This window comes from Marmota flaviventris, chromosome 14, assembly GCF_047511675.1.
Source record: "Marmota flaviventris isolate mMarFla1 chromosome 14, mMarFla1.hap1, whole genome shotgun sequence".
Taxonomy (NCBI): domain Eukaryota; kingdom Metazoa; phylum Chordata; class Mammalia; order Rodentia; family Sciuridae; genus Marmota; species Marmota flaviventris.
Genome location: NC_092511.1, coordinates 59,597,222 through 59,620,488, shown reverse-complemented (window position 1 = coordinate 59,620,488; position 23,267 = coordinate 59,597,222).

Here is a 23,267-nt window from a genome sequence, read left to right as displayed (position 1 = left end):
AAGATGTGGCCCTGGAGATGCTAGTGATTGTGTGTGTGTGTGTGTGTGTGTGTGTGAATACAAAGTGTATGTGGAAAGCTGATAGGATTGGGACTTTCTCCACTGACCTCTAAGCCCATTTGCCTCATCTAATCACTGTTAACAGTGTAATGATATTCTTTCAAATTATTTTTAACATATATATGTATATATAGAGAAAGAGACAAAAATTATAATGTATTATATTACAGCTTTATTTTTTTTCACTTAATGTGTCTTATCTTTCATTGGCAACATGTAGAATTTCTTCATCCTTTATGAAGCCCATAAAATATTTTCATTACATGAATGAACCAAGAGTTTATTTAACCAATTCTGAATTGATAAATATTTAGAATGTTTCCATATTTCATTATTTTAAACAATATTGCAGGCTATTTGTGTATATCATTGCTTACTTTCTTAGGTATTTACATAGCATAAAACTTAAGAGAAGAATTGACTTGATTGGTCAAAAGCTACAAATATAAATGATAATAGAAGGCTTTTATAATATTTTATGAAATATAAAATTTTATAAATTTTATAAATAAAATTTTACAAAATATAATATTTTAATAGAAAGTCAATGTACACTCTTCCAATAGGATGTGAGTCAGTTTCTATGTCCTAAACCCTATGTAATATCAGTATTTATCATTCTTTCCAGCCTTATAAGTAAAAAATGAATGATTTCCCTTTGTTCTAATTTATATTTCTTTATAGAGAGCTTGAGCACCTATTTGTTATTTGTTGGTCATTTCTTTTTTTTTTATCAGGTATATCAGTTTATTAGCAAGTTGGAAATAGTATAGCAATTAGAAAACTGTAGCGGAATCAATACATTCATACAAAGAATGTTCTCCAGTAAGCTGGGTCAGTTTGTATCAACTGAACTTTGGTTCTTTTTTTTAAAAATTTTATTTATTTTTTTATTAGTTGTTCAAGACAGTACAATGATCTTGACATATCGTACATTTGATTCAAATAGGGTATGAATTGTCATTTTTCCACGTGTACAGATTGCAGGATCACATTGGTTATTTCTTTTTCCTTTTATTTTTTTAAAAAAAGGCTGTTTTCTTTTCCACATTGATTTATAACACTGCATAAGGAATTTTTTAATATATTTTTTAAATTGTCAATGGACCTTTATTTTATTTATTTATATGCAGTGCTGAGAATCAAACCCGGTGCCTCACACATGCTAGACAAGCATTCTACCACTGAGCCACAACCCCAGCCCCTCTGCATGAGGAATTTTAATGATTGCAACTTGCATTACAAGCATTTTTCCCAATTTGTCTTTTGAGTTTATTCATGGTCTGTATCAGTTAGAACTCTGTATTATGCAGGTAACAAAAACCCAACTCAGAAAAGGAGATTTATTGACCAAAACTATCCAAGGATAGTTTAGGTTTAATTTGATTCAATGACTAAAACATGTCAAAGTTCTGTTTTCTTGTTTCTCCCTATTCTGCCTTTTATTAGGCTGTCCTAATCTCACTTCCCTTGTGGTAGCTAAATGGCTGCCATTTGGTCAGTTTTCACATCCTTACACTACACTGTGAAGAAACTGACTTCCAATAGCCCTTTTAGAAGAGAGAGGAACTTTCTATCCCCTAGGCCTCCAATATTTAGAGCCCTAAATCAGATTACATGTCATTCTTTTTGATCAGGAGCATTCCACAGGTTTAATGCTTTGACCTGGATTACTGAATCAACCACTGTGTCAAGAGCAAAAGATTACCCTGGTAGGTTAAGACAATCTGGTCTCACCCCTGACACTGGAGTCAGGGGGTGTGAATACCCACCCTCAGACAAAGGGCATGCAGCCATACCCAGGGGAAGAGGGCGAAAATACTAAGGAGACAGCCACAATATTCATGACTTGGTTTTTTTTTTTGCCATATAGGTTTTTATTTTTGAAATACCAACTCATCAGACATTTTCTTTGTGATGTTTGGATTTTCTTTAGAACTTTAGATTTCATGTCACATTTTTATCTTCTCCACTTGAAAATTATAAATATATCAGTCTTATTTTCTTCTAGCACCTAATTTTGAGTATATTAATCATGTATCAATTTGAAATTTACTCTGAGGTGAAGAATCTGATAGGGACCCAGCTTTCTTTTTCCCAAATGGCTAACCAGTGGTTTCACAACATCTTTAATTCACTTTAAACTGCCATTTTTATCATATATTGAATTCCCATTTGTCCTTGGGTTTGTTTCTGGACTTGCTTTATGGTACTGTGATTGTTCTGTTTCTAAGCCATTACCATATTGTCTTCATTCCTGTTTGTTGATTTATTGTATACTGTGGATGGAACCCAGGGCCTCATGCATGCTAGGCAAGTGTTCTACCACTCAACTACATTTGCAGCACCCCCTTTAAAATTTGTTCTTTTTAGATATACGTCACAGTTGAGTGTATTTTGACATGTTATACATTCATGGAATATAACTTGCCATTCTTCTGGTTGTGCATGATGTGGACTTTCACTGGTCGTGTATTCACATAAGAACATAGAAAAGTTGCGTCCAATTAATTCTACTCTTTCCTATTCCCATTACCCCTCCCTTCCCTTAATTCCCCTTTGTCTAATCCAGTTCTCCCCCTAGCCCTCGCCCTTATGGTGTGTTAGTAGCCACGTATCAGAGAGAACATTTGGCTTTGGGGTTTTGGGGATTGGCTTATTTCACTTAGCTTGATAGTCTCTAGTTCCAGCAATTCACTGGCACATTTTTGCAATTGCTAATTTCTGTTAGGCTTAATCACCTTTTTAATTTCTCCTTAGACATTTATAGTTATTTTCATTAAATTATCTTTTCATATCTTCATCAGTAAGTAATAAAAATGTAAGTAATTAAAAATGGACTTAGTGCAATAAATCATAGAGTAAGGGTTTTGTTTGAGTTTTGGTGGGCTTGTTTTTATTTCTGGTTTTTGACAGAAGAATAATTCTGGAGATTTAAGCATAAGCAACACAGGACTGGAGCAGCTGAGTACCAGAGCTGTAGGCACTTTCTGGTTTTCTGTTGTGTCTTTGTTACAATGCTGCTGACTCCACGGCATAGGACAGCTGCTTCACTTCTAGATATCACATTCTCTTTCAGGTGGAAGGAAAAAGAAAAGGCAACAAGATAAAGAGCCATGCAGGCTGATGTCTTGGATATCCATCTTCCTTTAAATGTACAGTTTTATTTCCCCAAAATGATTCAAAATATTCTCAAAGTTATTTAAAATTAAATGACTATTTAGGATTCTCTCTTTGTATAATCTCCTCTTATATCTTATTGGCCAAAACGAAATCACATGGCAACCTACAAACCAATCATGGCCAAAAAGAGAAAGATCTTCAGGTCTGCCAGTCATGGTTCACTCTCTATAAGCTTCATGAAAACAGGGTACTTTGTTCACAGTTTATCTTCAGCACCTAGAAAAGTTTCTGTGCCACTATTTGTGCCAGTCTGCATGCTGTCTGTCCAGAAATCAAGCAGAAAGATGGTTATCAATAGATAGGGTTTGGCTGGGCATGGTGACCCACACCTGCAATCCCAGCCACTTGGGAGGCTGAGGCATGAGGATCTCGAATTCAAAGCCAGCCACAGCAACAGTGAGGCACTAAGCAACTCAGTGAGACCCTGTGTCTAATTAAAATTTAAAAATAGGGCTGGGAATGTGGCCCAGTGTTTGGGTGCCCCTGAGTTTCATCCCTGGTACCAAAAAGAAAAAGAAAAAAAAAAAGAGAGAGGGTCTGTCACAATATTTTTGATCTATTGATGCTATTAATTCTACTTATATATTTGTCACATATAAGCAAATATTTTCTCCCAGTCTTTCACCTACCTCTTAAATAAACTTATTATTTTGGAACAGTTTTTGGTTTACAGAAAAATCTGCCAAGTAGTACAGAGTTCCCATATATCCATCACCCAGCAATCTCTGCTGTTATTGTTTTATATTACCACATACATTTGTGAACATTTTAAAAACAACATTGACACATTAGTATTACCTAAACTTGGACTTCATTTGGATGCCACCAGTTTTTCCATTAATGTTCTCCTGTTTCAAGATCCAGTCTAGGATGCCATGTTGCATTTGTCATATCTCCTTAGTTACCTAAGGTCTCTATTTCTCAGTCTTTCCTTGTTTTGCATGACCTTAATAGTTTAAAGGAATATTAGGTATTTTGTATAATGTCCTTCAGTTTGCATTTGTCTGCATGCAAATTCTCTTGATTAGATTGTGGTGATAAAGGCTTTGAAAGAATACCATAGAAATAAGGTACCCTCCCCATCATAGTGAGAGGTAACATGATATCCATGTGACATCACAGGTGATGTGAACCTCCATCACGTGGTTCTGATGGTGTTTGCCAGGTTTCTCCATTGTAAGGTTACTATTTTTCCCCTTCCAAACCCTATTTATTGGAAACATGCCCCTACTGCACCCCACATTCAAGATGGTAGCAGCTAGGGGTAAGAGGTTGAAACTGACTTTCTACAAAGACTATCTCCATAAATTATTTGGAATTCTTCTGTAAGGAATACTTTATTTATTTATTCCTTTAAATCATTGCTTTATAGCAGCATGAATTGAAGGGTGTCTTTGCATTCATTCATTCTTTCTGGAAAATTTTATTAAAATACAACATCAAATTCACCATTTCAAAGTGTAGCAGTTTTTATTATGTCCACAATGTTGTGTACCCACCACCATCTAACTTCAGAACATGTCCATCATTCCAAAATAGAAGTTCTGTAACTATTTGCAATCACTCTCAATTCTCCTGCTCTCCTATCTACCTACTTTCTCTATTTCCCTATTCTGTATGTTTCATATAAATAGAGTTATATAATATATGACCTTTATTCTGGCTTCTTTCACTTAGCATAATGTTTTCAAGTTTCATCCACGTTCTTCATTCCATTTATGGCTGAATAATATTCCAGTGTATGGATATACCACATTTTGTTACCCATTTACCTGTTGATGGGGTTATTTACATTTGGGGGTCTATTATGAATAATGCTGCTATGAACACTGGTGTACAAGTTTTTTATATGTGTCTTTTTAGTTATCTTAGGTATATGCTTAGGAGTGGCATTGCTGGGACATACGGTAACTCTTGTGTCTAAATTTTTGAGGAAGTGCCAAACTTGTTTCCAAAGTGGTTACATCATTTACATTCTCACTGACAATGGATGAGGTTCTAATTTCTCCATATCTTTGCCAATACTTCTTACGTTTTTGTTTTATATTTTAAGTAATATCCATTCTAATAAGTATGAAGTGGTATCTCACTATAATTTGATTTGTATTCCCTTAATGATATTGAGAATCTTTTCATGTGGTTATTGGACATTGTATATCATCTTGGGAGAAATATCTATCACATCCTTTGCTTCTTTTTAAATTGAGTTTTTTTGTTGTTGTTGTTGAGCTATGAAAGTTCTTTATATATTCTGGATACCAGATCCTTATCAGATATATGATTTGCAAATATATTCTCTTGTTCTGTGTATCTTTTCATTTTTGACAGTGTCTTTAATGTAAAAAGTTTTAAACTTTGATAAGGTCCAAATTTATTCATTTTTCTTTAGTTGTTTATTCTTTTGCTGTGATATTAAGAATCTAAGAAACTGTTGCTTCATCCAAAGTCATGGAGATCTATATCTTTGTTTCCTCCTAAGAGTTTTATGGTTTTAGGTCCATTTTGAATTATTTTTATGTGGTATAAGGTGGGGGGTCCAAATTCATTCTTTTACATATTGTATCATCTCAATTGTTGAAAAGATTGTTTTCTTCTCCCCTTGCCTGATCTTGATATCCATGTTGAAAATCAATTAATCATAGATGTATGAGTTTATTTCTAGACTATAGATCTATTCTTTGGAGTTATATATTTCATACTTTGCGTTTTAATCCAATTCCATGCAATCTCTTTCATTGGACTATAGATCTATCCTTTGGGGTTATATATTTCATACTTTGCATTTTAATCCAATTCTATGCAATCTCCTTATGCCATTGCTTAAATACTCCAAGTTTGGCCATTGGACACTCTTTCACATTGCCTCCTGAATGCCTTTAACCACCCCTCATTCTTTTGTTTTTTGAGCACTTCCTTGCTTTGTGGTACTTCAGGATGCTGCCTGCTTATCTTGTGCCTCCCCTCTCCCAGTCCTAGAATTAACCACTTCTTCAGGGATCAGATTTCTTTTATTGCAGAATGATATTTTAAAACCAAGATCTGGAGATCGGATGTTCTCCTTTATCCTGGGATGTTATTAGTGCTTTTAGGCTATCAGCAAAGAGAGCTAGACATCAGTGTGTGTACAGACACGTGTGTGTGTGAGTGTGTGTGTGTGTGTGTGTGTGTATATATATATACATGAGAGAGAGAGAGAGAGAAGAGTGATAACTTGAACTGAGGATAAACGTTTGATTCCAGGCCATACACATAAAAACACAACTTCAGACTGATATCTCCCACAATATCACAGGGATCATTCTGGCTTGTCCTGGTTGCCCATCTGTCTCCAAGAGTGGGATCTGGTCTCTCACCATTGACCAGCCATTTACTTGTTTATTCAGCCCTAGTATACAGTTCCAGAATTATTAATCCAGATACTCCACTTTCACCCGCTTTTTTAAACTTTATTTATGGTAGCTTTCATCATACAGAATTTTGGAATTTTGATGTAGCTTAATAGTCAAGCTTTTCCTTTAAGCTCTTGAGTTTTCTCTCTTACCTAGAAAGGCTTTCCCACCTACCACCACCCCCAGATTATAAAAATATTTTAGTTTTACTTTATATTTAGATATTCAATCTACCTGGATTTTATTTTGAGTTATATAAAATGCAGTCATAACCTTTTTTTCTCAAGTGGTTATCTAAAGATCCTAGACACCTATTATTATTAGTTAGTCCTTCCTCAGTTTCAGTGCCTGAGTCTGTTTCTTAGCTTTATATTATGCTAGTCTACTCGTCTATTTCTGTGCCAAAATATGAATATTTTAATTTTTGTATCCTTAAAATATGTTCTGATATCTAGTAGGGAGAGTCTCCAGTCATTGATCTTTTCAAACATTGCTCAGATCTTCTTGTATGTTTAGTCTCACAGAAGAGCTTTAGAATTAATCTGAGAAGGTGGATTTTAAAAATGCCTTGGGGATTTTGTTAGGCGATTCACTGAATTGATTCAATTTGGGGGAAATTGACATCCCAACATGGTAAGTCTCTATTTAGGTCTCCTTTTATGTCTTTCATAAAGTTTTATGTTTTCTTCCTGTAAGTCTTGCATTATTCATGAATTCACTTTACTCATGTGAATTCACATGAATATTCACATTATTTGTTATACGTTTTAAATTCCATTTTCAAATTTATTGTTGCTAACATATAAGAAAGCTATTGATTATGTTTGTCACGTATCTGAACAAGTCACTTAGTGTTTATATGGGATCTGATAGGTTTTCAGTTGATCCTTTAGAAAATTCTATTGTGAACAATCCTAAATTATCTGTGGATAATCACTGTTGTCCTCTTCCTTTCTAAATCAAAGGAATGGGAAAGGGATGAAAAAGATAAATCACTAAGCAAACTTAAGGAAAAACAATATAAAAAAAGCACAAATACTTATCAGATTCCTAAACCAAATGTAAATAACCACAGGCTTGAGGGAACAAGATAATTTAAAACAATTTAAATATATATATAGTGTTGAGGATACTTCTTACAATTTTGTGGAAATAAACCTATAAAGCTATAGAAAGATAGATGATGCTTCTGGAAAAAATATATATATACATGTGTGTGTGTGTGTGTGTGTGTGTGTATTTGAATCAAGAAGACAGAGCATTTATATCTATCTCTATATATATATTGAAAATTGAATCAAGAAGACAGAAAAAGTCCCCAAAGACCAATAATCATAAAAGAAGTTGATAAAGTTGTTTAAGAGCTATCTCTAATTATGTGGTTAATTATGTAGATTTATCAAGTTAAGTGAGTTTTCTTTTAGTCCTATGTAATTTATAAGTTTTTATAAGAAACTCATTGAATTTTATCAAATGCTTTTTTCAGTATCAATTAGAATGATCAATTTTTTTAATTTTTTAGTTGTAATTGGACACAATATCTTTATTTTATTTTTCTATGGTGCTGAGGATTAAACCCAGGGCCTCATACATGCTAGGTGAGTGCTCTACCACTGAGCCACAATCTCAGCCCCAGAATGATCAATTTTTTTGATCTGGTAAGTCTATTAATATAGTAAAGTTCTCATGCTGAAACTTCTGTTGGTTTCTTTATGGGTTCAACCCCACTTGGTCAAGGTATCTTATTATTTTGGTGAACTTCTGCAATTTTACTTGATGGCATTTAATTTGGGATTTTTTGCATAAATAGTCATAAGTAAGATTTGCCTGTACTTTATTGTTGCCTTCAAAAATTGTGTTTTGGTATACAGGAAAAAATTTTTGAGAAGTTATGCCCTTTTCTTTGCATATCAAGAGTTATCTGTTACTTGATATAATTTGTAAAACTAAATTCATCCAGGACAGGGGAAGGAGAGTGCTGGTCACTGCTGTTTTGTTATTTCTATAAATCATTAAATGTGTATAAATGTGAAAGAGGCAGTCAGGGTGGGATGTAACCTAAGACCTACTTTGTATTTATTGTCTCTAGACAAACTCATGTCCAATCTGAAGATTTCTCAGCTGTGGGAATGGAGGTGAGGAATATATTCAAGAATCAACATGAAAGGTGAATGAATGGATTTTGGGTTAACTAAACAGCCAGGAGGTGAGAAAATGACAGGTTGCTAGAAGACAAAAAGTTCCAGAGTGATGTTTGGAAAGAATATGAGGAATTCAACTTTGGGCATGTGTAGAAAGACATTCTTAAGAAGTCTGATGAAGGAAAGAGAATGTACATGGAGTGCAGGCGCGTGGATACAGCAAACTCAGAGGCCCAGAAATGTCCCTCAGCGCTGTTGAATTCTATCCCCTTGCTCTTTCCACTGCATCCCATCCTTTGTGAGATGTCAGCCCAGAGTTCACTGGCATTAAGGGAAAGTCTTCTCAGGCTACTTATGGGCGGAAGGGAAGAAATACTGAGAACTAGCTAGGATAGAGTTACTGAAGTTAGAAGTGAGCAAGGTCCCCAAGTTTGCAAGGGAGGATTTATACAGAGAAACACTTACCGAGAGCAGGGACGCTGGAACTCCAAAGAAGAATACACAGTTTTTGTACTTGAAATCCTTTTAATCCATCAAGTGAAGGAGCATATGATTAAGTGCTGACTTCCCAGCTCCCACCTGTACAACCTACCCCATTCCTCTGTCCCCTTTCCCTCCCACGTCCCTGGGTCTACATGGAAGGAACCATAGCTGCCTTTATCACCAGGGTAGGTGGTGGTATGTGAATGAGAAAGAAAGAAAGGATTAGAGTGAAATAAATGCAAGGATGATCTGTACAGAATGTTCTAGAGCACCAAGGAAGGGGTGACAAATTGGAAAACTTCACAAAGGCAAAATCATATTAGCATTGGGTATTAAAGATAAGTAAGCATTTACCAGACTTTGAAAGGAGTCTATTTAAAGCAGAAGGACATTAAGAGAAATATTAAAAGGAAGACTGTTCAAAACAGGGGATTGCTCTGCAGGAAGGCTTAAGTCACTTTAGACCCATCAGACTGGTAAAATGAGGCAGAAAGATATGCAAGTTACCAGCTCTGCACACCACCAAGAGTGTGGATTTGTGTGGCCTCTCTGGAGAGTCCCTGAAGGAACTTAGTTCAAATATGCACATCCCCTAGGGTCCTGTAAACTAGTTCTTGGTTAAACACTCAGAGAAAGTGACCTTTACTGTACACTGTAGGGACAGGGAGTTGGAGGCAACCTAGATGTCTATTACTAGAGTACAGTATGGTAGATAGGTTATTGGAAGGAGTTTGCTGCTGTCAGCAGTAACAAAGTAGAAGTACATAAATGGTGTTAAGTTTAAAAAAAAAAAACAACCTCAAAACAAATGAGCCCTATAGTACAAGATAATTTATGTAGATTAAAAATGCATAGTACTATTTTCAAAGATACATATCCATCACCATGCATAGTGTTACTGTGGATTGTGTGTCTGGGAGCCAATTTGGATCAAGAGTAGGACTGGCGTGAGCACAGTATACCACTCCTGTAATCCCAGCAGCTCAGGAGGCTGAGGCAGGAGAATCACAGTTTCAAAGCCAGTCTCAGCAACTTAGGAAGACCCTAAGTAACTCAAGGAGACCCTGTCTCTAAATAAAATATGAAAAATGGGAGGGATGTGGCTCAGTGGTTAAGTGCCCCTGGGTTCAATCCCTGTACCAAAAAAAAAAAAAAAAAAAAGACTGAAGCCTGACCAGTTGAAACACCCCAAAATTGAGGAGTATGATGACCTGTTTCCTGTATGAGTCTGATTAAAGTTCTCAGAAGCATTAAATGTATAGTATGCTTTTCCTGTAGAAGGGCTGATGGGAGTCAAAGCAGCCCCAGAGCTGAAGCTGGAGAGAAGCTAGAGTCAATGCCAGCCTGCAGCAGCGGCCCTGATCCTGAGGTCAACAGGGAGCTGCTGACAGCTTTTAAGCAGGAAAGAACATTTTGTTTTAAAATATCCCCTCTGGTGACCTAGAGGAATAAGGAAAGACTGAGACAGCATAGTATTTAGGAGACTGCTTTAAAATTATAGCAGAAAAATAGAGATCAGAACTAGTGTTGGTAGGTTAGCAACACTGTAGGTGGTCTGGGGTAGGTGCCCTCCAGAGCCAATGCAGGAACCCACTATAGTAGGCCACCTCCTTTTGGAATAGAAGCAGTCATTGGCCTTGAAGTTGTCTCTCCCATCTTAATCCCAGGCTCTCTTCGGTTCCTGGCTCTCCTGGCACAGACAGCTGGAGACTCAGGTTCTAATTCCAGCTCTTCCCTCCGGTTCCAGATGTGACCTTGGCCAGGTCACGCCTTCTTTCTGGGCCTCTCTTCCTCTCTCTCTTTCCTTTCCAGCAAGCACTTTCTTTGGCTTCATATTCCTATATTTCCCTAGTAATAGCCCCCAACAGGGAAATCTTGCCTCCTCCCTAAACTCCCCCGTACCCCAGATGTCTCTAAAGTCCTGACATCCTCCTTAATCTTGCAGCTCCACTGCCCCACCCTGGTGAGGAAGAGCAACAAATTGGTATCTTAATGGCCCTGCTGATTGCATTATGGGTGTCTAATGCAATATGCCCTCATGAGGACCATCCATCAGAGCGGAGCCCCTCCCAAAGTCCCTGCCACCCCAGTCACATTAGTCAGGCAGCCCATTCATCACTACCACACACCTCCATGGAGACTAGCCTAGACAGATGAGGGGCCAAATCAGATTTATGGGAAGGAATTGTGGAAAAAATCAGTCCCATCCATCTCCCAGACATTGAGGAGGGAGACCTGTGTCCCCATTCCCTCCAAGGCTCCTTAGGGAAACGGGTGCTAATAGGGAAGCCAGCCAAGTAGCCTTTGTTTTCTGGAAGGCCCATTCCTGAGCTCCTGTGTTGCCTAGCACAGCCCTAGAACTGGCTTCTCTAAGAGTACATAATTTTTTGAAGCAAAGCCCCTGCCAGGACCAGGACACAGTGCCCAGAATTGGTTGCAATCCCAGGACATGCATTTAACTGGGTTCCTGGGTTAGGTTAACTGCCATTAGCAGAGAGTGGGGAGGAGAAGGCTCCAAGCCCAGCTGAGGAATGAGAGTGGTCCCAGGGCAGCCTCCACAAGGAAGATGACTTTACTCTGGCTTTCCCTCTGGGCATAGGAGAGACCTTGAGAAGCTTGAGAAATGGGGTAAGGTGTAGGGCCAACGACCATCTTTCAGTTCCCAGGATTTGTGGAGCCTGAAGCTTGTGTGATTTGAGGGACTCTCTTTAAGAAATTCATGCAAAATCTTGAATGGCAAGACCCCTCCTGGGGCTTTGGAAGGAACATATTGGAGAGAAGCTTTAGCTTTCTTAATTTCTGTGAATTGGTCTCCACCATTGCCTGACACAGCCAAGTGTTTTACATACATTGTCTTTTTAAAATATCTGCACAACTGCCAATTGCCAAGCAAGGCAAGACCTATTCTCCCAATTTTATAAGAAAATTGAACTTCAGAGAGATGAAGTGACTTGGCCGAGACTACACAGCTGGCAAGAGACACATTGATGACTGGGCTTGGGCTCCTCTACCGCCCCTTGGCCTGTGTTGAGTTGCCTGGTTATGAGGTGGGCTGGGAGGGGTCTCTGGCCCAAATATCTCAGTCCCCTCAAGCTATGCACAGGGAGTCCCCTGTCCATATTAATTGCTTCAAGTAATGCTGCATCTGCCGTGGGGTTGGGAAAAGACTAGGCAGAGGCAGAAATGGGGACAGGAAAGGTGGAAGAAATCTTATAACATGAGTTGAAGGGGTCGGTGATGGGGCTTAGCAGAGCTAAAAGTCCATATCTGGGGCCCCGGAAGAGGGCCATAAAAGCTCCTTTTTATATTAGTGTCGATTTGTCTGAGAAGCCTGGCCTACCCCACCCCTCTCTCATCCCCACCAGGTTTTCTTCTCTCTGTTCCTGCTCTTTGTGATGCATCCCTCACATTGAGGCCAAGCCAATTATTGCCATCAGGCTACTAAGGTGATGAGAATAGAGGGTGCCCCTCTGCCTGCGAGGCAGGAATCACAAAGTTTAGCCCCCTAAACTAGCTCATAGAGAATGAAAAGTGGGACTGGACATGCGTAATGTGACCAGAGAATGTGGGTATATCTGTGAGCAAGTGTAGAACATGTGCATCCACCCAGTAGGGAAGCAACCAAAACTTCATTCTATTAGTTTGGCCTCCATTTGAAGGTTTTACCACTTACACTAAGGGCAATACCTTTTTTCCCCTTGAAAGGAATCTCTGAGATAGAGCTTTGGTGGCTAGCATTATCATGCCCAAGCATCTCTGTTCCCTTTTCTCTCCCTGTCTTCCCCCAGGTCTGTGCCTCTAGCCTTTCAATGCCAAGACTCCCCTGCACCCCTGCTGCCTTCCTCAACCCATGGGGTCTCGCACAGTGGGTGAGATGGGAAGAGATTCCATTTTTCTCCACTTATTTCCTCTTTTCTTCCCATGCATTCTATATCCCATTCCCACACAGGTCATTCTGGAACAAATGACCATACCATTTAGGTCCTTCTTTTGAATTCACTGGATCCTCACTCTCCCTGCTGGCACAGATCCCCTTGCTGTCTCAACCCTGAGCACTAAGCAGAAAGCTACAGGTCAGGGAGTGTTCTGCAGGCATGCACAGACTGCTGGGAGTCACGGTGCATGCTGCAGAAACTCCACCCTGAGGAAAGAGAAGCAGCCTGGATACAGTTGCGTCCATGAAAGTGTTTTTGCCACTGTAAAATATAGAGAAAATTTTCAGTGGAATAGTTTTATGTATAAATATAGATGCTAAAATTAATTGCTAAAAAAGCAGCTGGATAAAGAATCCTACTAATGGGAATTCATAGGTTAGGAAGCCTCTGTGTGCCCGTGTGTGTGTATGTGTGTGTGTGTGTGCGCGCGCATGTGTGTATGCTCGTGCATAGGGATCCCTAGGTCAAGAAGGGGCTGAGATTACTCATCTCCAAGAACTCAAGTGCTAAGGGAAATCAAAGGGGTATTCAGTTTCGATTGTTCTAAGTGCATGTTTGGGGCAAAGAGGGTCCTCTTTTCAAAACTCTTTCCTCTGCATTAAATGTGACTGTTCCTTGGGACACTCTCTTAGGCCTGCTTCTTCTGTGCGGGCTTCGCCCCTCCCCTTTTTTCCCCTGGCATCTGAATGGGGATGAGGTCTAAATGTCTCTCTCCAGCCCAGATCCTTCTTCCACCTCATATCCAGACAGTTCCACCAAGATACCCTGCAGCACCTAGAGCCTGCCATGGCTCAATCCCAACTCACAGTCTTTCCTCCCAAGCCTTGTTGTTCTCTTGAGTTTCCATAGTTCATGCTATCTTGTCACCAGGCACCCAGTTCCCCAACTGGAACCCCATTGCCAATCCCCCAGTGCGTCCAACTGCAGTTGCCCAATGCGTACATCTTTTGATTCCACCTTCAAATACTTCTGAACTCTGGGCACTTTTTTCCCAACATTGCTTCTAACTCAGCTTGGCCTTTAGTGTGCTGGATTATGGGCTCAGACTCCAATCCAGATTCCCAGGTTTGAGTTTTGAGATTACATTTCACCTGCAGAGTGCAACTGGAGTCACTCAGATTCCTTCTCTGTAGAGTGAGGGTGATCAAAGGTACCTCCTGGGCTTGCCAAGAGGGTTACATGAAACAATGTGTGTGAAGTGCTTTATAAAGTGCCTGGCACCAGGGCAAGTGCAGAAGGGTGTTGGCTAGTAGTAATTTGTTATTGTTATCATTATTGTTACCACGGTGACAACGATGATGATTATGGATGATTATTACCTGAGTGATCACCATAGTCTCCCTGCAGGCTTCCTTGCCTCAGCCCTCATCTTCTTCACAGCCTGAGGTCCAGGCAGGTGAAGTTTATTTCTCAAGCTAGTAAATGGCAGAGCAGATATTGAGACTGGTTCTAAATGACTCCTGAGCCCTTATTCTCAGCTACCAAGATACATAGCCTATTTGCAAGTATGAAAATTAATGGATTTAAAATAACAGGACAGTGAGGACAGAATGAAACCCAGGGAGGGAAAATATAAAAAGAGCATCTGAGGTGCTCCACACTCTGCATAGAAGTGTTTCAGGGCTGCAATTCTGTCTCAGTGGTGGGGGATATGGGAGTGTGTATGGATGCTGAGTTAAAGATGAAGCATCTCAGCAGCTTGGGAGGCTGAGACAGGAGGACTGCAAGTTTCAGGCAAGCCTCAGCAACTTAGTAAGGCTCTAAGCATCTTAGCGAGACAGTCTCAAAACTAAAAAAATAAAAATAAAAAGGACTGGGGATGTTGCTCAGCAGTAAATTGACCCTAGGTTTAACCCCCAGTACCCACCCCCAAAGAGGAATCATAGAGTTTTGGTGGGAATGCTGCTGGAGAGAATGTGCTAGATGGGCTGGAGTCCCCCAGAGCCTCTTGGGGCCTGCAGAGTGGGGACCAGGTAATAGCCTGGAGGGATCACAGGTGTGCATCAGAATAGCCTTGGTCATCCTAACAGTATGAAGAGGGCTCTTCCTGGGAATGGATCTTCTTTGGCCAGCACAACCACATCTGGGGAGCAAACTAGCTAAAGCTATAGCATTAGAGATTCAGGTGAGCTTGGAGCTGGGGTGGGGTATGATAGGGAAGGTAGGGTATGCTTGGGTGGGCAACCACACCACCTCTGGACTCTGTTTCCCTATCTCCTTCTGAGAGGTAGTCTGCAGGATTCAAGGTCATAGGCAATAGGATATAGCCTGGTAGCATTTGGGGCTTAAGGTGTAGAACCCTGCCGTCTACATTCTCAGGCTAGCTGTGGGTGAGGCTTGCAGGCCAGTTGGCTGGCACCTGAAAAGCCAGTGGAATGGGGAGGCAGGGTGGACTGGTTGCTGACAATGTCTCCAGGCTCTGGATGAAGGAATATATTTCCTTCCAGGCTTTTTCTTCTGCATCAGAGGCTGGTGACTTAGGTTGCTACCCTATCCTCTGACCCCCAAACAATGGAAGCCCTTGAGACTAGCAGCAGGCCCCAGCCTGTCCCACCACCCACCCTTCTCCATCTAATATAATCCTCAGAGTTCCAGTGCAGGATAGAACGCAGAGAGAAGCCCACTCCATTCTGCCCAACTGTACACCTAAGGAGAAGTTGGTTGGACAAGCTGTAATGGGGTCCAGAGGACTCTGTACCGCTGAATGACCTATTTGAGGAGGTTTCTCCAGTATGGGGGACTGAGAAGGGGACTGGGGGACCCTGGGAGCCCTGGAGGGAGAAGGCTGCTCTTCAGCTTGTCTAATTCAGTGTTTCTTTAAAAAAAAAAATCAACAATCTTGCAATTTCTGGGATCCTCGGGATTTTTGCAGCCTGGGTGGAGGGTGGGGGAAGCAGTTTTTAACACTAAGCAACATGAAGGCAAATTCGCTTACAGCCACCAGCCACATCCCCTGCCTTTCACATCGGTGTTTTACCTTCCACAAAAGCCCTGGGTTCTCTGTCGTGCCTTTCTTTTTTCTTCCTGGATCCCAATTGTCAAGCCTTCAAGAAAATGCACTTCAGTCCTTTGTCACTGAGTGTAATTTGATAAACTGAGCAGAAACACACTGCTCTCCCCATCCTTTCAAAAACTGTTACTGCCAGAGAAAGAGGATGAGGGAAAAAGATCTGAGGTCTTTGAATGGACGTTTAAGCACGAGCGCACGCGCGCGCACACACACACGCACATGCACACACACAGGCTCACTCACATACCAGGACATAGAGTTGCCTGGGGTGGGAGGAGGTTGAATCCCAGATTCTTGTGTGTGGGGGCCTGGCCCTGGGGTCCTGGGACGGATGCCCTCCCAGCTCCTAGCGACTCCCCTAGTTGCAGGCCCTTGTTGCAGCCGCCCAGTGGGCGGTGCCAGGGCAGGTTTCAGGCTATAAAGGGCTCTTGGCTCCCTGGGCCTGAGGGAACGCCATCGCTGCGGCAGTATCCCTGCCAGCCACAGCCAACTTGGGGCACTGCCGGTGTCCTGTCCCCACCGGGCAGGCTACTCTTTTCCAAGCAGTGCTGATTTGGACACAGCTGTCAGCTGCGTTCCTCGGCCCTTCCATAGGCAAGTCCCTTTGGGTTGCTTTGGGTGGGGTTGGGTGTGGGACGGGAGGAGAAGGACTGGATATGGGGGGCTTTGACAGGGGAGGATGGGATATTTCCTTCTTGAAAAAAAAATTCTTCTGTGGCATGTCTGAAGCTGAGATTTCTGAGATGAGGTGTGGAGTGAGACTTGCTCCTTGTTTAAGCAAAGGAGAAAACAAAGTTTTTTCCCAAAGATCACCCCCTTCCCAGAGGGCTGCAGCGGAGCAAGTGAGGGGCTATCCCCTAGTGGGTTCTTTCTGAGGGGCTGGGAGTGAGGAGTTGGGCCATGCCTGCATCTGCAGGTACAATCACTTGAATAGGGGTTGTTATCTATTGAAACCAAGGGAAAAAGAAATCTGAAGATACCTGGGTGTGGGGTAGAAGTAAGTCTTACTAAAGGACAAAAAAAAAAAAAAATAGTCTCTAAGAAATAAATACACAGAATACAGAATCCAGCTTTGGATTTAGTAGCATTGCAAAGCGCAGAATGGTATCTCCAAAGATGTGGGTGGGTACGGTTGGTTTCTGGCAGGCAGTGGTGTGGAAGTGGTCAGTGAAATCTCTAAACAGCCTCAGAGCCTGGGTGGGGGTTAGGGGAAGAGAGCTCAGCTCCTGTAGGCTGTAGAAAGGCAGAGTCTGTGGCACCGTGTTGATTTCCAAGTGGAGTTGGGTTAAGTGTGCTGCCGCATGCCTCCACCCCCATCCAGACTGGACAGCAGGGGTCCAGCCCCTCTCAGAATAGCCAGAGCACAGTCTGTAGTGTCCTCTAAACTGTCCTTGAGAATCGGGTAAGGACAACTTGCTACTGCCAACCTTGTGGCGCCTGTTCTGGAGGGAGGGCATGGAGTGGGAGAAGGTAGGCAAACAGGCCCCAGGATAAGTATCAGGGACCACAAGCCAGGATCTGGAGCCAAAGGGGTTTCTGTTTATGCTCTAGAGAAGATTCTAGGCAGAACCTACTGTCCAAAGGGATCAAGGGTACCTTGGAATGGAATGGGACCAGCCTGAGGCCCTGGAGAGGGTGAGAAGTCACTAAGAGTTGAGTTTTCCAAGGCTTCCGGGTGCCAGTGAAGCAGAACAGGGCTAACGGCAGAGAGGTCTCTGAGGTAGAATCTCGAGCTTTGTCGCTTGAGCCAGACTGCTTACAGCTCAGTTGGGAGACCCTGTGCAAAATCTGTTGGCTGCTGAGCACACACCCCTACCTCCTGTCACCTAGTCTCTTTTATCTGGACACTCAGGCCACCCCTGCCTTTATCCTGGACTTGTCCTATTTGGATCTAGTTGGAGGAATGAGAGGTGTTTTTAGGAAAAGAGAATAAGCATCAATTGAAAAAAAAAATTTGGAGCCAGATGCAAAATTGAATGTAAAACTGACAGCTCCCTTTGTTGTCGGTTGTAGTCGTCAGAAGCATGGACACCAAACAAAGGAGGAGTCGGAGTCACCATGTGGAGCAGGGTCTCACGGCTCACAGGGTTGTGTTCTGGTTGCTGGGAGAGGGACTAGGACAAAGCAATGGGGATACAGAGGTGGGACTCGGCCCATTTTTTCATCAATGCAGGAAGTAATATGGAAATCTGATGTGCTGGGTGGAGATGACATTAAATAATAACTGTGGAAGAGGTTTGTTGGCTATATGACTGCACATGACTGCACAAGGGACTTGGATGGGGCAAGGGCTTTGTTCCTTTGAGCATAGAAGGTCTAGGACAAATAGCACCGCTGGGCAGCTTTGTGCCACAGTGAGAAGTGGGAATTCAAGCAGACTTGCTCCTGTGTGGAGTGCTCTGCTCATTATCTGCATATTCCAAGGGTGTCGAGGCCCGTCCTCCACATCCTCCCAGTCCCTTCTGCCAAGCTTTACAAATTTTATCCAGACTTGAAGCAGCACTCCTGACTGATCTCCTAGTCTGCTCTGACTTCAGAGTGCCTGAAGGGCTACAGGGACGCTAGGGAGTTGAGCGCTGACCCAAGGCTTCATAGCACTGCGGGCAATAGCTGAAGCCCCGGAGTGTGCCCTGGGCCATTGAAAGGCTATGGGGTGGGGGTGAAAATGAGTTCCTGTGATATTAGCTATGCTGGCCAGGGGGAGAGGGATGCTTTCTGGAGAGCAGGCAGGTCATTCTGAGGCCAAAATAAAAGAAAAAAAAATCTGAACTAGAGCCCATTCCTTCTCCCAGAGCCCCATGGATTGAGCTAAACCCCAGTTCAGGATAGTCCATGAGGGACTGGGTATACTCTAGGACCACGGGTGTGCCTGAGTGGACTTGTTAGTACTGGGATTTGGTCTGGAGTTAAGGACAGGGTCAATCTGTGATGAGGATTAAGGGTCAGTCTAGGATTTGGCTCAAGGGGTCTGTTTTAGGTTCAGGGCAGGGTTTGGATCAGACTGAGGACTGGATCAGGGCATATCAGAAGTCCACCTGAGGCTGATGAAAGAATATTCTTCAATGAGATGGAACTGGCAAAGATGGTGGCTGGCCTTGCTCTGACCTAGTCACCCTCTTGAGCCTACTCCAAAATCCTGGCACTCTCTACATGCCTCCAGGAAGCCTTACAGAATTGGGGTACCAGGGCTTTCCTTTTCTTTTTTCCTAAGTGAGTACTCCTTGGGATTTGAGCAGAACGATGGTTTCAATTAGGTCATGCAGCAACTATTGCTGGGGGCTGCAAGTCCCTGTGGATATTCCCTAGGACCCCAATTGGCAGTTGCGCAAAAGAAAGACTCAAAAATGATACCCCATGCCCCCTCCCAACTCCTTCTCCATACCTGAACAGGAAGAGAGGCCAGATGATGGATGGCAAAAGAAAGTTCACAAAAGCCAATCCTGGGAGTTGTTAGAGTCTGTAAACAAGTCTGGATGGGAGTAAGGGAATGGAGGGAGGCCATGGGCGGTTGCGACTTGTGGGACTTTGATCCTGGCAAAGTGGACACCTCTTATGGACTCTTGGGTTGGTGGCAGGGAAGTAGGTGTTTTGTGGCTCGGTGGACAAGGATCCTGTGTGTGTATGTGCCTTTGTGTGTGCTCCATATCTGCCTGTGCATGTTTGTATCTCTCTGTAGGGCTGTGTTCAGGTCCAGCTGTTTGGAGATGGCTATCTCCACTGAGAGTTCCCCAGGGTCATCTTGCCCATCTCACCACCTTAGGCTAGTGCCAGGAATCTGGATGCTTAAGGTTCTTCCAGAGGGCAGGACTTCAACAATCTCCCTCAGCTCCATTTTATCCCAGCTTCTTTCTATGACAGGAAATGGGATAGAACTGTTGAATCTGGCTTCATTACATCTGGGTTGCCCTGATTAAGGGTCAGTCTAGGATTTGGCTCAGGGGGTCTGTTTTAGGTTCAGGGCAGGGTTTGGATCAGACTGAGGACTGGATCAGGGCATATCAGAAGTCCACCTGAGGCTGATGAGAGAATATTCTTCGATGAGATCGCACTGGCAAAGATGGTGGCTGGCCTTGCTCTGACCTAGTCACCCTCTTGAGCCTATTCCACAATCCTGGCACTCTCTACATGCCTCCAGGAAGCCTTACAGAATTGGGGTACCAGGGCTTTCCTTTTCTTTTTTCCTAAGTGAGTACTCCTTGGGATTTGAGCAGAACGATGGTTTCAATTAGGTCAATTAGCTAGAACCTTCTCTAGCTCTCTAGCCCTAGCTCTCTAGCTCTCTGTCTCTGGGGCCACAGTGATGCTGACAAGGACTTTGTGAGTGTCCGGGCCCCTAACGGCCTAGGGGTGGGGAAAGCAGTCTGAGGACACTGAGGCGGGAGCTCTTTTGGAGCCTACACACAGGTCCGTGGGAGCTGATCTCTCCCAAGGAAAGGCAGTTCAGGAAAGGGGAAGCGGGAATTGCTTCCTCTGAATCTGTAGTACTGTAACTGTCCACCAGGTGGGGTTCCAGGGCAGAGAGTGAGAGCCGAGTTGACCCAGCGCTTGTAGCAAGAGCCCTGCTCCAGGATCTCTTCTGGCAGCATCAACCTCTGAAGCGCTCACTCTGGGAGGGACAACACATTTGCGCTCATTTTAGACGCTCATGCACATTCTTTCCTAGGGAATTCTAAAGAAGAATAAGTCCTGGGTGCAGAGAGGTGTTAAAAAGGGAGGCTAATTGGTTTACATGCACAGTACCCTAAACTAAAGGTGGGATGTCTAGTCTTTCTCTGGGAGTGAACAACAGAGACACAGGGGCTAAGGGAAACAGGACGCGCGCGAGAGGGAGAGTCAGTCACTAGCCAGATGTCGGGATTGGTGTGCAGAGTTCCATCGTAGGCTCTCAGGAGGAGAGGCCAGCTGACGGATAGATGGATGGAGGCAGAGACAAACATACAGTACCAGAGAGAACAAACCTGCACACACACCACATTGCTCCACCGACGTGGGGCCGACGCAGGGTGGACACAGTCGCCCGCACACACAGGTGCGGCCACGGGCCACACGCACACCTCACACAGGCACGCGCACCAGGCCCTCTGCGGCTGGAGCTGAGAAGGTGGCCGCGCTCACCCGGCTTGTTTATTTACTTATTTATATCACTGAATGTCGGTACCGAACTCCTCCCGCCTCCTGGTGCCGGGCCGCTTTATTTGTCCCTGGCAAGAGACATTCATTGGGATCAGCATTGGGGTTCCTCTGATGCTGCCAGCAGTGGAAGGAACCACGAAGTGTGTGTATGGGTGTGTGTGTATGGGTGTGTGTGTGTGTGTGTGTGTGTGTGTGTATGTATGTAGCTCGGAGGTGTTGGAGGGAAGGGCTGCAGCGTCAGGATCCCTGAACGCTCAAGGGGTCAAGGAAACCTTCAAATTCTGTAGTATAATAGACTTCTGAGGGAAGGGGGACCTTGGCATCTGAGGTTTGGGGATGTAGGGATCAGGCATGGGGTCCCGGGCTGGAGACAATTAAGAGTGCCAAGTCAGGGGTCCTAGGAAGCAGGAGCCGGGGAGGTCCCGCAGGAGAGGAGCGTGGGACCCTGGACACGGGTTCTGGGACTTCTGGCGCCCTCCAGTCGAAGGGTAACCTGGCCGGGACCTCCGGTGCTGGGGCTACGGCGCACGCGGGACTACTGCCTGAAGCAGGAGGGGGCCGGGGACCCGGGAGGGAGGAAAAGTGGGAGGGAAGTAGCCTAGCAGCCAAGCGGGCACTAAGTGAGTGCGCACCGTGAGTGTGTGTGTGTATGTGTGCGTGTGAGTGTGTGCGCGCGCGCGCGCGTGTCTCATCTCGTCCGTCTGTAGGTGCCCGGCTAAGCGAAACGCTGCGAGAAGGAAGAGAAGGCGAGAGGTGAACTGAGTTTGATCCTGCGGCTGCTACAAGTGGGTCCTGCGCGGACGGCGGGCGGCGGGCGGCTGGCGGCGGGCTGCGGGGCGGGGCGGGAGGCCGGCGGGCGCTCACACGCTCCGGCCGCGGGCCCGGCCTCTCACCACGCCTCCGGCTTTGTGAGCGCGCGGGAGGGGGGGTGCTGGCGGAGTGCCCACGGCGGGCGCAGCCTCCCGCCTCTATATAAACACACGCATCGCCTCGCTTTGGCCTCAAATTCACATTGAGAGACGCTTTTAAAACCATCAGCCCTGAAATCCTGCTTTCTGCTTTCCCTCCTCTTTCATTCCTTTTGCCTTCCTTTCTTTTTTCCCCCTTTCTTCCCTCAGCAGCAACTCCAGAGCCGAGAGACTGCGTCCCCGGACGGACTGCCTTTTCTTAATTGATACAATAGCCCAGCTCGGGTTTTCCACCTCCTCCCCCAACCCCACCCCGCCTCACCCCTCCCGCCCGCCAGCCGTCGCCGCCGCCCCAGCGCCCGCCCGGGGCTCTGTCGCCGGCTGCGGCCCGTCCCGGTTGCGGCTCGCCGGCTCCGCACCCGCGCTCGGGCCGCTGCGCCCGCCTCGCTGCTTCGCCCTCTGCGCCCGCCTCGGGGTGCCGCGGCGGTTCCCGGGCTCCGGCGCGTCGCCGAGGCAGCCCAGGGACGCTGGGCTCCGGCCTCTCCACTCGCCTCAGCTGGGGAGCTTTCTCCCTCGACCCCAGAGTTTCTGGGTTCGTTGGAATTTTTGAATTCAGAATTTTTTCTTTTCACCTAGGAATTTTTTGAATACTTTTGACAAATCGATCGCATTTCCGCTAGCTCTCTGTTCCCCTTCTTCTTCTTTTTTTTTTTCCCGAGCAGGGGAAGGGGCTTAAGAGAGGCTCCCGCTGGATAAAGTTTTCCAAAGTTTTCCGAGTGTGATGGTTGCGGAGAGATCAAATCCACCAGCTTGACTCACGGCTTCATCTCACCACCCCTTGAGCAGCCCCTAAGCCCGCTGTAAAGGAACAAACAAACAAACAAACAAACAAAGTTACACCCCGAGTCGCCTCGTGTCTCCTCTCTTCTTTTAGGCAATCTTCCCCCCCCCACCCCACCTCTCTCCGCTCCCCTTGCAGCCTCCACTCCCCTTCCCTCTGTCTCTGTTTCGGCTGGAGGTGCCAG